Source organism: Danio rerio, chromosome 8 (genome assembly GCF_049306965.1).
Source record: "Danio rerio strain Tuebingen ecotype United States chromosome 8, GRCz12tu, whole genome shotgun sequence".
Taxonomy (NCBI): domain Eukaryota; kingdom Metazoa; phylum Chordata; class Actinopteri; order Cypriniformes; family Danionidae; genus Danio; species Danio rerio.
The window spans coordinates 21,024,154-21,040,454 of NC_133183.1; the positions used below are offsets into that span (position 1 = coordinate 21,024,154).

The 16,301-nt window shown below is 38.0% G+C and overlaps 1 protein-coding gene and 1 long non-coding RNA gene across 13 annotated transcripts in view; both read right to left on the reverse strand.

Annotated features, from left to right (window-relative positions):
- sema6bb (sema domain, transmembrane domain (TM), and cytoplasmic domain, (semaphorin) 6Bb) overlaps positions 1–16,301 on the reverse strand; it is a 286,338-nt gene that overhangs the window by 223,875 nt on the left and 46,162 nt on the right. The window lies entirely within an intron of this gene.
- On the reverse strand, positions 6,320–11,322 carry LOC137496338 (uncharacterized). 2 transcript variants are annotated; one of them, XR_012384233.1, is made up of 6 exons: positions 10,777–11,322; positions 10,346–10,452; positions 9,255–9,381; positions 8,993–9,078; positions 8,647–8,689; positions 6,320–8,549 (listed from the first exon to the last, which is right to left on the reverse strand). It is a non-coding gene; the product is annotated as an uncharacterized lncRNA (long non-coding RNA). The 2 variants fall into 2 exon arrangements; XR_012384234.1 differs by lacking the exon at positions 10,777–11,322 and having other exon boundaries at positions 9,255–10,453.

The window sequence follows — 16,301 nt, forward strand, 5'->3', positions numbered from 1 at the left end:
AGAAATCACCCAAAATCCTCTCCGCGCACAAGCACCATGCACTGCTCTTTGTCTACAGCGAGTGGCTCTGACAAAAATGAAGCTATTTAAAACCTATGACTCAGAGATATTGGTATGAAACTATTCTCACACACACTGAGGCCACACCATGACCTTTGAGTTCGGTACAAGTTTATTCGGATTCCAGTGGTCTCGTGGTGTCCAAGTCTGGTGCTGTTCCACAAGGACGGATTAAAATTCACCAATGCGCGCACACACGCACTGCGAACCAGCATTCTGCGCATTATTTGCACACGAAAATCTCTTTTTCTCTTTCTCTCTGTTGAATAAAAGATTCTGGCACTGTTTTACTGTGTCTATTCCCACTAATTGAAGCGTGTGTGAACACTAATTAAAGCTCAGGGGGGAGAGGAATCTCTTGATGCACGCTGGGAAAGTGTTTGAGCAAAAACAATGGCAACAATCCGGTGACAGAAAGAGGCCTAGATACATTATCAATGAGAATTCAATCTGATCGCGCAAATAAAGCCACACATGACTCTAATACCATTCAGACTGTTTATCTTCCTCTCGCACTGCTCTCAAAAGTCTATATTTGCATACGGAGTTCTTGAAAGAAGGGAATTTGGGTTGCTCCACCGTGTGTATGTGCATACTAATCAATCTCATGTTTATTAAAAGCACAAAGTACAGAAAGAGAGTTTTAATGACTTATAAGCCGGTTTCCTCCAATTCATTACTGCATTCAGCCTGCACAAAAGTGGTGGTACAACCAATTATGGTGTCACTCCTCTTCGGAATACCAAATCCCATTTTTAATGGGAGTGACAGCCATATTGTACAACCTAATTCATTAACAGTCTACATTCTAAACCAAACTGACAGCCTTTTGGTTGCTTTTTTGGTGCTAGGAAGAATTTCTATACTCATAAATTAGCCAATAGCAAAAGGCTAAACTCCTTATAACAATGTTTCAGATTAAAAGTAGGGCCGTGAACCTATTCTGGTCTCACGGTTCAGTTCGATCCCACTATCATGTCATCAATTTGGTTCAATGCAATAAGAGCCATTGACAATGCACTGCATCCCCATATTTTTTTTAAATAGCTGAGAACATACAAAACAGTAAAGCACAATATCACAAATGTAGTAACACTGACAAAAACAATACATAAATGAACTAAATATATAAAAAGAAACAAAAAATATAAATAAAACAAAACAGAAATTAAAGTATAGTGTGCCTAAAGAAAAAGTGCACTAAAGTGTTTTGCATTTACAAAGGTCATTTTATATTAGATTTTACATAAAGACCTCAAGTCCAATGCAAATTCTGACAATCTGACAGCTTTCAAATTAGCCAATAACGTTATCACACTACTGGAATTTGCAACTTTGATATGATACCAAGAAAAATATCAATATTCGATACCCTATTCGATACTGCGAGGAAACCACGTATATTGGTAATTATTTAAAGCGTTGATATTGAAATAAAAGCAGTTACCAACCTCTTGAAATAATTTATAAAACTCTTCATGTTGGTCTTTCAAGTGCTTTATTAAATTAATTGTATTAGCGCATTTACTTAGCCTTGCTTTCGAGAGCAAAGCAGGTATCGATACTAACCAAAAGTGAGATTGTATCATTTAAAATATTCCAGTATCAATACCTATTGACATATTAGCCAATACCTTACATAAATAGTGTGCTGCCTGTCTATTACAACAAATGATGTCGGAAAACCATCAGTGCAAAATAACTGGTCTATTACTAAACCGATATAAAATTGTCCTACTTTACATCACAACGCACTGAAGAAACAATTAATTTTGGCAGCTCTAGACTAGCCTCAAGATTACTTACTTCTTTTCCGATGCAAATTCGGAAGTAACTTTTGCATTTAGTTCACAAAGAAACTTAGGACAGTTTCCTTATATAAATCCTGCACTCATTGCTTAAACTATGCAGCCTGTCCGCAGCCAGAGAGAGTGTTATTGTGGTTAAGAGCTCCACATGGTTTTGAACTGAACTTGCAGCAGTAATGTGAGCAGAAGGCATTAGTTTCAAGCGGTTATGTCCACATCTTAATAAACTGAGGCTTTAATGAGCTGAGAAGGCCACTTACTGTCCTTTTTAGGATTAATAAAGCAATGATATGTATAAATAATCCTGAGCACAGTACAAACAAGGAGCCTGTGGTGAAGCCAGCCAACAATAAAGGACTGCTTAAATCCCTTTGCACCAGGCAATGTTGTTGGGATTCAGCAGGAACTGATCTGAGAGCATCAGGTGGAACTAATATTCAATATTCAATCTAAGAGATCTTTATAAGTGTAGTGCTATATTATATTTTTTGACAGAAATGGGAACCAGGTTGTGAGAGATAGAAGAACACAAAGTTCAGTACATTTGCTTCAATTGTTTATTAGACCAAAGATCTTTCCAAAAAAAAAAATCTCCATATAAAATATCAGAAAATTAAGTTTTATTCTTCTGCTAAATGAAAAAGAAGATATTTAGAAGAATGCTGGTTGATGGCACCTATTGGCTTCCATAGCAGGAAAAAAAAACTATGGAATTTAATGGATGCCATCAACCAGCATTCTTCTAAATATTCTTCAAAATCAAACAAACAAAAAATAAATGAACAAGTAAAGGGTAAGTAAATGATGACTGGTTTCACTTTTGGGTGAACTATTTCTTTAAGAACAGTGTTATGTACAATTCTCTACAAAATAGTACATTTACATTGCAAGTTTACACTAAAAATCAATGAGAAAGAAAAGAAATGGAAAAGAAAAAGCATATTTACTGTGTGAACAGTTTATCACTAAACATAAACACTTAAAATGACCTCAACATACCTCCATCATTCCTTTTGATGAACACTCAAAATTGACATTTGCTGTTCAAACCACTTATTTCAACAACTCAGGCTCGTTCTGATTATGTACACCTACATTGATTTCTTGAGAACACCAAATACGTCCCAGATGCTACGTTTGTTTTTGTTTTGTTTTTTGCAGTTTTTGTTTTGTGAATCCGCCAGAGGCCGCTCTGTATGCTTTTCAATATGTCAAATTTCTCTCTCTTAGTACCATTTGCACCTGCTGCTCCACCACCCATCCACTTCCCTAAAACCCAACCGACAATGTTTTGAAAAGCGATCCAGAACAAGAAAAGCCCTCACAGCCGCCTCATTTTGATCCCATTTTCAGATTTGACCACATTCTCATCCTGTTATTTATTAAATTTTTTGGCTTCTGTTTTTGTCTTACCTACTTTCTGGAAACATTCTTCGCCAGAAGAACCCTGTCGTCACGGTCAACTCCACTCTGTCTCTAAAAACCTCCGACGTATGCGACGAGCCATTAGACAAACTGGTTAATCCAGAAGGGCTGTCCACACAGAGGTAAGCGATCAGCTGGTAAACGTGAAAAGAAATGGTATCATACCGCATTGTAGCATTCGTATTAAATGACGAAATGCAGCCATACGTACTTCAGGCTACATAATTGACAATCTTTAGAAATGTATACAGGGCTACGTTTTCAGAATGAGCCAATATTGTATTTAAAATAAGCTCAAACACAATTCTTGAGTTTTTTTGCGACAACTTAATTTGTTCAATCCACTTAAACTTGTAAAAATGTATAAGTTAACTTAATTCTTTCATGTCCCAGCAAAAATCGATCGTGAGAAACCCAGTATTTTTACAGTGAAGCCATGCTATAATCAGAGCCACTTACTGTGATCATCAGAGGCTTCACACACACACAAAAAGGCTTTAAACTTCAAAGCTGCAATATTGTTTTAACACCAGCAGCATAACTGTGCTTGGACTAAAGCGCATTTCCCTCTGCAGACAGATCAGCAAATAGCCTACAACTCAGTCAGAGATCTTGTCTCTGGTGGAAAACGATAAAATAGAGGAGCGAGAGAAAGAGGGGGGAAAGAGTTTCTCTCTATTCTGTTTATCATTCATCTAATTTTGTGGTTAATTAAGTAAAGAGTGTCTCTGGGGCTTCCTCGGTTCCGGAGTCAGAGCTAAAAATCTATCAAATCCATCCAAGTGTCTGTGCTCTTGTTTCACTCCGCACAAATGAGCCTTCTTATTGCAATAAATATACACACATGCCTTGTCATTCGGTTACGCAGTGTCACACCCCCACGCTTTGTCTCACATTTTCAAACACTCCTTCCAACAGTTGATTGGAAATGATGATGATTCTCAGTAATGATCTGACTAAGAGCCATCGGCCTCTTTTCCTCCCACTCAGAAACACAGCTTCCAGGATGCGTGTGTGTGTGCTCTTGTGTTAGTGCGTATCCCCTTTAGTCCCAGACTCAACTCTCTTCCAGCCTCACTTTCCCTCACCCTTCATCATAACCCTCACCAGAGGCTCATTCATTTCATCTCCGTGTACGTTTCCTGGCCAAAAGCACACTGTGTCCTTCCAAAACAGACCTCTGAATGTTGTAGCGGAAACTATGCAGCTTGAGACTCCAACAACTATCACACAAACCTCTGCATTCAACTTAGGAGAAACTATGGTTTTGAAAACACCAATGTAGCCTAAAACAAAAAGGATTAGTGCAGAAGGAAAATGTAACCATGTGTGTGCAGTTAAAGGAATAGCCTGACTTTTGTGTGTGGGTGAAGGCATCCCACAGGCGATATGGCTTGAGATGTCTGTGATACGGATGACCAAAATGGACAGAAATGAAATGGTAACGACTGGCAGGAAATTGCAGATCACTCTTCACTCTGTTGTAGCTTTCATGCAATGATTTGGTCATCTGTAGGATTCACATCTCGGATCTTGTCAGATGTCAGTGAACAGGCTTTTTTTGAACACCGCATGTATCCCACTTGCATTTCAATAGACCAAAAAGGACTGTGTAATTCGAAATGTTCCATGTAATCTTGTTTGTGTTTTTGCAAATCTATAATTGGAGCAGTTACTGACATAGCAATTGATTTTTTTCAGGCATAGATTTGAATCTGGCAGTGTAATTTGGACAGGCGTTATTCACATTGGTTCATTCTCAGTTCAAGAATTTGTTTGCCTAGGCAGTGCTAAAAATCTTTACAGACTTAAGAATTCAAGCCTTAAAATCAGGAATGCATTAAGCATTTTTTGTAATTATGCAGCGGCTTTGGTACTGCAAAAATTAATTGCTTAAAATGATACTTCAACCAAAAATGCTGCTTGTTTTTAATCGATGTATAATAAAAAGCTGCATCCTACTGACTTTCACTATGAGAGAACAGTTCTTCAAAATAATTTGTGTTCCAAGAGCATTGATGGGAATAACAGCACTAGAAATAAACGGTGTTACTAACGGCGATACTTTTTTCAGTAACGAGTAATCAACTGAATTACTGTTTCCCCACCGTTACCGTTGTAAAATGTAAAATGGTTGCAGTAAAATGGTTGTTACTATAACTGAAAACACAGAATCGATTTTCATGCAATCAGCATCTCTCTCAGCCATAGGACCTCTCTTTATCTGGTGTGTGTTTGGGGCTGGGGCAGGACACATAACCAACCAGTGATGATAATCGGTGTGTCTGTGAACGTGGTGTAACTGAGAACGTGATGATTGGCTTAGATAGAGCACATTTCCATCGTTTGCCAATCAGAGGCAGGGTAGGGTGGGTATTTACACAAGCACACACACAGAAAGTGGCATACTCTAACAACTAGAAGCCAGAACGATGGCAAATGCAACAAGTTTAAAAGTAGCTTTTGCAAACTCGAAATATAAGCAGTACTTTTCTCTCGTTGAGGTGAAAGGCAAGAATGTTTATGCATCATGCAACTTGCACCCAGGAAAAAAAGCATCTCTCTGCATCAGTGACAAGTAATTCTAATCTAATGAAGCACCTCAAGTCTTGTATTGCCTGTGCAATAAATACTTAAAATTTTAAACCTCTATTGTGTTTAATTGTGCAACTATAGTTATGATAATATTTATAATGATCTGTTGAATTTGTTGGTTGCCTCTCACATTGTCCCACAACTACATTAAAATGGTGTAAATTAGTGAACAATGGTTTATATTTATTTTATTGTTAGTTGATAAATTAGATTTTTATTAAGTAACACAATAGTTACTTTCCCTGGTAATTAGTTACTTTTATAATTATGTAACTCAGTTACTATTTGTGAGGAGTAACTAGTAACTATAACTAATTACTATATTAAAAGAACGTGCCCAACACTGTCTACAAGAGTCTTGGAATGTGATTTCTAAGTAAAGCATCCCTTTAAACAACACGAGGGAAGCATGTTTTTTTTTTTTTTTTCCCCAGTCAGCTGTGCACTGTTTTCTGAATGTACAATTCCTCTGCGAATACAGATATAGCTTTCTACCTCACAGGTCTTGTTTACCTTTGCTTACTCATCTGATTTCTTAATTAATTACCGCATATTAACTGTATATAATAATGAAACAGAAATAACAAAAAACAAACAACAACAAAAAAAAAAACTGTGTTATAAAGTCTAGACTGAACTTAGCAAATATATCCTTCAAACCATAATCCAATTCTCACCTGCAAACCCAATTCAAACTTATAATCTTAACCTAAGTATATATCTACTTCACTCATGTTAGTACTAGCAGTTTGTATTTATTTTATTTTTTGCATATATATTTAAAATATATAACCAGTTGTGCACTGAAGAGGTTTACATATTGTGATTTGACTTTTCGAAAACCTTATTAGCAGGGCTGCATGAGAAAATTTTCATATTGCGATTATTGAGGTCAATGTTGCCATATGCGATTACAAATGGTATTGTGATTCAACTGGATGAGTTTTTAAAGAGAATGCACACACATATTACATTAATATATTACAAATATTACGTATTGCATTAAATATCATAAAAATAGTTCGAAAGAATACAGTTTAACGTGACTTAAATCACATTTTAAATCGTTTAACTGATCGCATTAATCTGTAAATCATTAATTAGCAAAGATGCCTTTGCGAGTGCAGCAAAAAGTATACGTAGAGCAGCAAGCTTCACATTTGCTGATGTTAAGGCAGAAACCACTAGTGTTATGTACCTGTTCAGGTGAGGAGCGCCAGAGTGCTCTCCATCTGGATTTCACCATCTGCGACTGCGACAGGTCAGCAAGCAACAAGCTGCGTTTCAAAGGCAGGACTTGATATCAAACAACTCTGTTTACACGTTATTTTAATGAAGACTCTTAAAGCTGTTAAAATGTAAAAGCTCTATCGATTGGAAGTTATTTTGAATCTGTTTTTTGGTGTCTTGTGAATGTCTTCCATTTGTTTCTATTGTGTGTTTTTTTATAATATGAATTTCAATTATCTTCTGATTTTTTTTATTGCCTGTTTTTGCTGTATTTGTAGATATCCACAATAAAAAAATTAAAAAATATTTTAAATGTTACTCTGTGGTGTTTAGATGTGAAAAAAATAAACTTAGAGAAACAATAACAAACTTTGTCATTGTGCAAAAAATAAAATAAAATGAATAAACTGTTCACACGTCATTAGAAAAGTACCACCTAAATCTGAATTGTGTATTTAGGCAAAAACCATTTGACAGTTATGAAGTTTGTTGCGCAAATTGTGTAGGTCGTAACTGTAAAACAAGATCAGTCACGTTTCACACTGTGGAAAAATTCACCTTCCACTGTGACAGAGCATGCACATTGCTGCTAACAGACCAGAACAGAGGACTAATCGAGTTATATACACAGCAAAATATGGGGACCCAAAACAACTCTATGGGTGTTAATTTCAACACTTTGAAAGTGTCTCATGGGGTCCACTCAAAGCAGAGTTAAATCAACACTTTCAAAAGGGTTGGCACATTGACACCGAAGTAAGGGTTAATTTTAACTCTGGGCAGAGTTAAAAAATGTAACTATATTTAACACCGCCTGGTGTAATATATTGTTATTTTATTCAACTCTTTTGAGTGTAAATATGGTAAAAAGGTCAAATAGACTGTAAATTACAAAAGAAAAAACATTTTATTTGAAAATATTCACCACTTCAACAATTCATTCAGTTTTTAAAATGCAACAATGTCAAATATGCTTTAAATGTTTTATTAGTACAGACAGTATCAACAAAATATGTATGACCAGTGCTCAAAAAGGCTGTTTCAGTCCTTTGGTCCAAACTTGATGTGTTATCAGAGCAATTTGAAAGTTCAATATAGCGTCACTCATAGTTTATTTCTGAACTCATAGTTTTCTTGTGAAATTACATTTTAAACATCTTGACGTGCAAATCTTTCACTTCGGGTGTTTCCTTGGTCCTCCATATCAAACACAACAGTTTAGATGAAGGTATAAAAGCTGTAAACTTGTGTGAAAACAAACTGGAGCTAGGAAATCTCATCAAGCATGTCCTGTGAAAGATGTGCTTCCCAGCCACAGGATGACCTTTTTATCCATGACGATGTAGCAGCTGCTGATCACTCGTCTGGTGGTTCCTGATGCACGGATATAGGGTGATGCTCTTCTAAGAACTCTTCAAGACTCCAGCATGACTAAGAAAAATGTTTAAAAACAAATTGCAGTCAAATTCTATGATATATTTAAAAGAACATTTAAAGTAAATAAAACATTCAAGAAATCTAAACTCACCTTTTGAAAATCTTCATGATGATCCACAACTTGACTCTCCCAGCTGGTTGAGGTGACAGGATATGGAAAAGTAGAAAAAACACATATATCACTGTTGGATCTCCAAAAACAATTAGGTTAACCACTATGACTAGAACTGGAAAAACAGGCAGCTGTCTGTCCACAATCCTGAATTTAACACAACACTTGGAGCAAATTTTAGAGGAGCTTAAAATCTTTTATATCATTTAGTGATGCTGACTTCCCCAAAATATTGGCCACAGTGTAAAAAATATTTATAAACTTCATAAACAGTTTTCTGTAAGCGTGTGCGTGCGTGTGTGTGCGCGCGTGCATGTTTCTATACCAGATTCAACTTGTTAGGCCCTTTCAGGTCCAGTATTGACGCCACCTTTCCTGGAGTCTAGCAGATGTTTCAGGTCCAAATATAATCTAAAATATTAGGATAAGCAGAAGAGGAAAAGTGCAAAGTAAAGAGCAAAACATTATTTAAGTAACAGTTCACCCACAATACAAAACTTATCACCTTCATGTCATTTGTTATTCTCTAATGCTCTAATACCCTCTCAGCTTATTGTGAAACAAATACAGAACTTTATCAAACATACCTTCATTATTATCACCACATATGACCAAGAAGGTGTGCTTGGTCATTTCACCAACTCTGGAAATGTACCATCCGTCTCTAATCAGCCACCGTCACAGGGTCTTGTGTTATTGTATAGAGAACTTTGGCTGTTAAAAAAACAACAAAAAATTAGTATCAAACACATATGCATAACCTTCAGATAAAAAGGAGAGATGAACATCACAAAGTATGCCTCACACTTTTTCAGATATCTTTTGATTCAGATGTTGATTATTGATAATAAATCTACAAATCAAACCTGTATCATCATTAGGCTGCTCAAATATGAATCAGTTGATTAATTTTACAGACAGGTGGCTGTTTACAACGCACTGAATTGTCTTTAATGAAACGGAAACGTTGTGTACAGTACATGCTAAGTTTGGCCTATAGTTTTAAGCACAATATCATGCGGGAGAAAAAGCTTGACTAAGATGTTCCTGACTACATAAATAGCCTAACTTACTAACGTCAGACATCCTGAGTTGGGAAAAGTCATTTTCGGGGGATACAGAGTTGATTTGCGGGAGGTAGCGGGAGAGATGAGAACCTGAAGAGCAATGGGATGAGTTGCGCGCGACGTACCTAAAGAGCGGTGGGGGTGACTTGCGCGCGACGTACCCGAAGAACTGGGAGGGATGCGGTGGAGAGGGGTGTGCAAAGTGTTTAATGACCGGGCGGGAGACGCGCGATTTCCGGGAGATTATCATTCATTCGCGGGCATCTACTTGGGCATCTGGGAGTCTCTGTGCATTTGCGGGATAACGTTAACGTTAGTCCCGCAACTTCCAGGATACTTCTGTAACCTTAAATGTCTGAGAAAGTGCAAACGCGGTCATTTAAAGACATTAATGTTAACATTCCGACTTTAATGGTTGTCAACGCTTAATATAATTCAAGCGTACGTTATCACGCGAGTCTATGAACTAACGGTATATGGACGGCCACGAATGAACCAGTTTAAAAGGGCCGCGGTGTTTAAAATAACCAAATTAACGTACACGAATAACAAACAATCATATGTTTTAGTCAGGAAGCCTTTTACAAGTAAGCATATGTTCATTTACTCACCAGATATGTTTTAGAAACTCTCCAGAGCTTATGGAAACCGTCCTGTGTTGCCGTTAGCATCCGGGCAGAGTAGGCTAGGCTGCTCCGGGGATTCCCTCGCTAGTTTGCTTCGAATTAAAGGAGAAGTGTCGATTTTATTTTACAAATGGGTAACAACGCACAAAATGGCATTAAGCGTAAAAGAAATGTATTGAACATGTACATTTGATGTTTTTATGCACTATGTATGCGTGAGCATATATAAAAACATTCTTGAAAAGAAGTGATAGTAATGCAGTTAAGCTACGTTAGATACACAAACGACCGTGAATGAACCGCAGAAGTTTAAAATTGTCACTCCATTCTAAAGTTATTAACTTAACAATATGTTTACAACTGTATTTCCTTAAAGAAAGTCAATAAAATACCAACATTTAGGTAGTTTGACTCACCCGTTGCTGTTCTAAACCTCAGATGGAAAATGGCGTCTGGAAAATTCTTCAGTGACTGGGGCTGCATGAATTCCCGGATGTTGGAAATAACACCACCAAGTGTTGAAAACTTAACTCCTTTATTTCGCACTGAATAAAATCAATTCTAACTCTTATTATATTCATTTATCAAAATCTAACTCTTTAACATCAACACTTTACTCTGAAATGCTTCAACACCGAGAATTTAACTCAGATGAATTTGCTGTGTACTGTTCCCAGAAAGTATGAGTTATTTATTTATATAAATCGCAGCATTTCTCCATCAAATAACTGCACTAGCCTGACATCGCGATTGTGATACAATTAATCGTGCAGCACTACTTTCAAGATTTTTTTTTTATTTTGCGTTCATCTGCCTCAAAACTAAGAAAAAAGCTATCAGAATCAGCATTTTTTTTGACCGATGCATTTATATATATACCACAGCACCGTGGGCATTTAACGGAGTAAAAAACAGGTCATCTAAAGTCTAAGCAAAAATGCTAATTCAAAACCTTACTTTGTAGGGCTGCATGACTTATTCCTCTCTATATAGGACTCAAGGTCTAACAGAGTCACTCAACAACTGAAAACCCTTGAAAGAGGACATGCGCACACATCAAGAGATTTATTCATGGCCTTGTCCTTCATTCCCAGAAGAGAGCTCCAGAGTTCTCCAACCAGTGTCTTTGTAAATCAGCACACGCAGCACATTTAAACATCTAACCCAGGGTCCTCTCTGGGCACCCCGGATGGCTGCGCTGATGCAATGTACTTAATTGGCGGTAATCAGGTCACTGGAGAGATGCGCAAGCTACACTAGGACTTTTCTAGAAGATGGACCACTGTTAACCTGCGCATCATTCCCGTACGCCCGGCCCCCTAAGAGAGCCGAAAATCCTCCTGCCCTGGAGTTACACAGCCTCACTGTATCATGTCCTGACAGCATTACGTCTTCCAGGGCTGTTTCAGCAGGGTCACTCTATCTGGCTATATTAAGGCGCTTCGGTAATGGCCAGCGGATAATGTTGTCCTCTATAAAAAGCAGTGTCATTACTGTTCAAATACACTTTTCAAAACACGTGATTGGCCCAATTGAGCCCAGAGCGATTTCCCTCATGCTATTATAAGCAGGAAAAAAAATAAACAGACGAGTCGTCCTGAAATAACATGGCTATTTGTGTGTTCCGGTTGTATTGAAATACACAACCCCATTTACTGCAGCCAACACATTGTTGCATATCTGTATTCCTCCTGCGTTCTTGGACTAACTTTACATATCTGCATTTTTTAGCATGATTTCTTCTCTCAGTGTGGTAAATAAACATTCGCTATATATTTAAGCCTCTTTGTGGCTGCATATTGAGCAGAGAGATTATTATTCAAAGCGTTTGTTGGGACTCTTCAGGTTTCGCCGTCGTTTAATATTAGGGCTGTTACACCTGCTGCTTTTATTGGATGTATAAAACAAGACAGCCATTATTAACTTTGCAAAGTGCAATGCATCAGCATGACTTCTCTAGCAAATGCTGCTTAATTGTTGGGATCAATCTTCATTTTTCAGCACAACCAGATCTTAGTTCTTAAACGCGTTTAAACACTTTAGCACGTAGATGTGCTGGAAAGTGTGCTCATGACCTACTTTAGGAACAGCTAAGCGAGACTATATCAGAGTTATCAAGTTATTGGCATCTGTGGGCTTTTATAAGGGAGAAAAATCCTCAGAATACCAAACTTTTAAATGGTAGCAGAAATCAAAATGATATAAAATATTAAATTCAAGTGACTTTTAAAGAATGTCTTTAAGTTTCAATTTTGGATGAACTATCCTATTAAGGACTGCAAACAACGTTCACTCACGCTTATAACCAATGTTTATTGCTTGGGTATAAATGCTAAAAGGAATCTCAAAAGGAATACTGACAGTAAGCACAAGTGAAAATCATCCCAGTATGCAATTATTCATTCATTCATTCATTCATTCATTTCCTTCGGCTTAGTCCCTTTATGCAACATTTAATGGTAGCTGAAATCAAAATTCAAGAGTTCATACTTAGCTGATGATTGATTATAAAGCTTGCTTGGCATGCTGTCCCAGCAGAAAGCCCTGAGCTCCTAAGATCCTTGAGCCCAGGGCTCCCCTTCGTTTGCAAGGTGAGAGGGGAGTTTGAGCTTAGGTAGATCTTGAGAACTTTCCTGCTGTTGTAGCTTATGAACAGATAGAGATTGCTCTTAAGAGATGCACATTTACTAGGAGCATGTCTATGATGCTGATGTGAATTAGTCAATTAACTTAAGTTGCATGTTTTCGGACAGTGGGAAAAAACTGGGAAACCCGGGGGAAACCCAGCACAAAACGTGAGCACTGGAAGAATGTATAAACTTCGTACAGAAACGTCGACTGGCTTGGTAAGGACTAGAACCAGAGACATTCTTGCTGTGAGGCAACAGTGCTAACCACTGGGTCACCGTTCCACCCATCTAAAAAGGAGGAGTAGGGGTGGAAGGGGGGATTCTTCAGTATGGAACTAAGGGTATTTATAGTGGCTTAGGAATTGTCTGATTGGTGAATCATAAATTAGATAATGCGGGACCAGCTGCAAGCAATCATAAGCATGTGATTCTCTCGAAATTAGTTTATAAATAAACTTCATTTATACAAAATATTAAATTCAAGTGACTATCAAGGAAGATCCAGTTCTGTGGAAATCTAGAGATTTTCTGTGTGGGCCTGGTTGCCAGACATGCCTAATATGAGACATGGCTATCGAACACGGCTGATATCAGATAGAGCGTGACTAAGGAAATTACAGTCCCGTTCCAGTCTCTGATTGCGAGTGTCAAGATTTAGCCGCTGTTCATGGTCCTAATCACTATCATTAATGAGCATGGTAATGCAATGCAGGGAAAAGGCTTCAGGTCAGCTCAGCTGGAGGCCAAGGTATCCCTGGAGAGCTGGGTCCTCATCAAGAAACAAGGTCTTTTTTTTCAGCAAAATCTGACAACCATAACAAAGAAAGTTCTATACGCAATCCTTTAAAAAATAAATGTTCCTTATTGGCATCAATGGTTCCTTGCAGAATCTTTAATAACCGCAGAACCTTTCCAAAAAAGGTCAAAGTGAATACATTTCTTTAAATGATTGAAATCAAAACGTTCTTCACACTAAAAACTAAAAAGTGTTCACCAAAAGGCTGTTTAGGGAATCCAAAACAGTTCCTATATGGCTAATGCATTGTAAGCATGCTTTCTTACTGTGCTCTCTTCACAAACAAGCTTCTTTCACAAGGGTTAAAGTAGTTAAGAAGAACTGAAAAAAGTTAATTAACTCATACATTTGAAACTGCAATAATTCTGCAATATTACTTTTTATTGCATAAAAATACGCAGCCCTGGTTAACGATCATCTTCTTTAAAAAAAAAAAAAATCTCGCCCACTCCAAATTTTTAAATGGTAGTGTATTTTAAAGATTTGCACTCTCGTACTTGCACAGAGTGTGTTTAATTTTAGTCTGTCAAACAGAAATGGATGGTGACACTTCTATCTTTTGCTCAGCCAAAACGGCACAAGAAAAAGCGACTGTTTTTATAGACCTGCACCATTTAAGAGAGAAAGAAGGAGAGAGTGATTAAGGAGAAAGGTGACTCTCTCAGGATTCGACTTGGAAAGAATTAATCAGAAAGGTTTAGCAAGGGAACAGACCTGAATACACAACAGCCTCATGTCTTCATTCACATGTCAGTCTGGAAAACGAGACCCCTCCCTGTAATCACAGCAATATTTCAACTCTAATCTAGCGTGGTTCGGTCTTCGGCTAAAACATCTTTCTCCTTGTGCAGGCGCCAGCACTGCTGTCCACTTTATTCTGGAAAAGCACTCTAGATTCAAGCGATATCACCACCCTACTCGCTCGTACTTACTGCAAGTTGTCTAAGTGGGTCAAGGGGGTCTCCGCAGGGATCTCATAAGCCACACGGGCTGTCAAGCAGCAGCAAGGTACGGCTGATAAGACCCTCGCAGCGACAGGCGAGAAACCCTGCTGCTTCATTACGAACTCAGAGATCCAGGCCAGAATGAACACTGAGCTCCAGTGCCCAGAATCACACCAAGGCAAGTCCTGCATCCATCATTCCACCGTCGGCAGAAGGAGGCACAATTAAAGGTGCTGTAAGTACATTTTTGATGCCTCTAAAGCATCATGAAACATGCTAAGTAAACATTCTTGTTTATCTAAAAAACAATGCTAAAGTCAGCTATTCTGCTTTGAAAATGTGCATTACTTGCCAGAACGTCTTTGTTTTGGTCATTTAACCCGCCCAATGTAAGTTTAACCAAATATAATTCAGCACCCCGGTAGCCTTGGTGGAAAACCGTGTATTTGATTTATTCAGTCATGAAGGCTCTGAAATTATGCGTGACGGAAATGCGATCTCCGGTGGACAGTAGCAGACTCCTAAATGAGACAGTTTCAAAGTTCCACATGAGTAATAAGCAATTTAGCTGTTTGCACCAGACAAAACACAACAGAAATAAATGAAATAAAGCCATTCAAAAGAGAACACAGAATAGTGCACTTACTGCATTCCAACAAAATGGTAAGGTTTATAATCGAATTAATAGATATTAAACCTCTTTAACATTTTTAAATGAATCACTGATATGTGTTGCAGTTCTAAAGTTCAATTTCAAATGGTTTATTTTATTTTTAGGATCCAAGATGAACTATCTGCTGCTGCTTTCAGTAGTATGGCAATAAATGTCATGTTAAATGGCATTCAAACACATTGTGAGCATTTAATACCAAATAAAGCAATGGTACCTGAGGTGTTGGTTAGAACAAAAACTCCTTCTAATATGGAAAATATTACATCTATTGTGTGCCGTTGCTTTTTATTTTGAACATTAACCTTTAAGCCTGATTTATACTTCTGCGTCAAGCGCACGTGTATGCTATGGCGCAGCCTATGCTTCGTCGCATAGCTCTACGCCATGGTCGTCAGAGCCGCTGACGTGCACCTTTCAAAAAATGTAACTACACGTTAAAACGACGCATAGCGCAAGCTCTGTGATTGGTCGGCTTGGTAGCGCTGACGAGTCTGGGCAGGACCGAGAGCAGTGCGAGCCAGATGATTGTTTACAAGTGTGGAGTCCCATGAAGGAGCTCCGGATGAAAAGTTTTGTTTTGTGCTTACCTCATAGTTAAAGCTGTTGCAAATCCGCCAGTTCCAGCCTCAAAATGGGTGAGTTTGAGCCACTTGTACATTCAGGAAGTGTTCAGAAAAAACAAAACACCAGCAAAGAAACTTGACACAGAGGAACATTAACACCTCACTGCCAACTAGCGTTTCGGTAGTGTTATTGCAGAACAACCGAAACAGCGCGCAGAAGTTTACATGCACAGCTACACGCGTTGCATGCGCCATGGGTCACACCGATCACTCGACGCAGAAGTATAAACCAGGCTTTAGGCTCCACACTCAGGCACTTTGCTATTTATTTTATT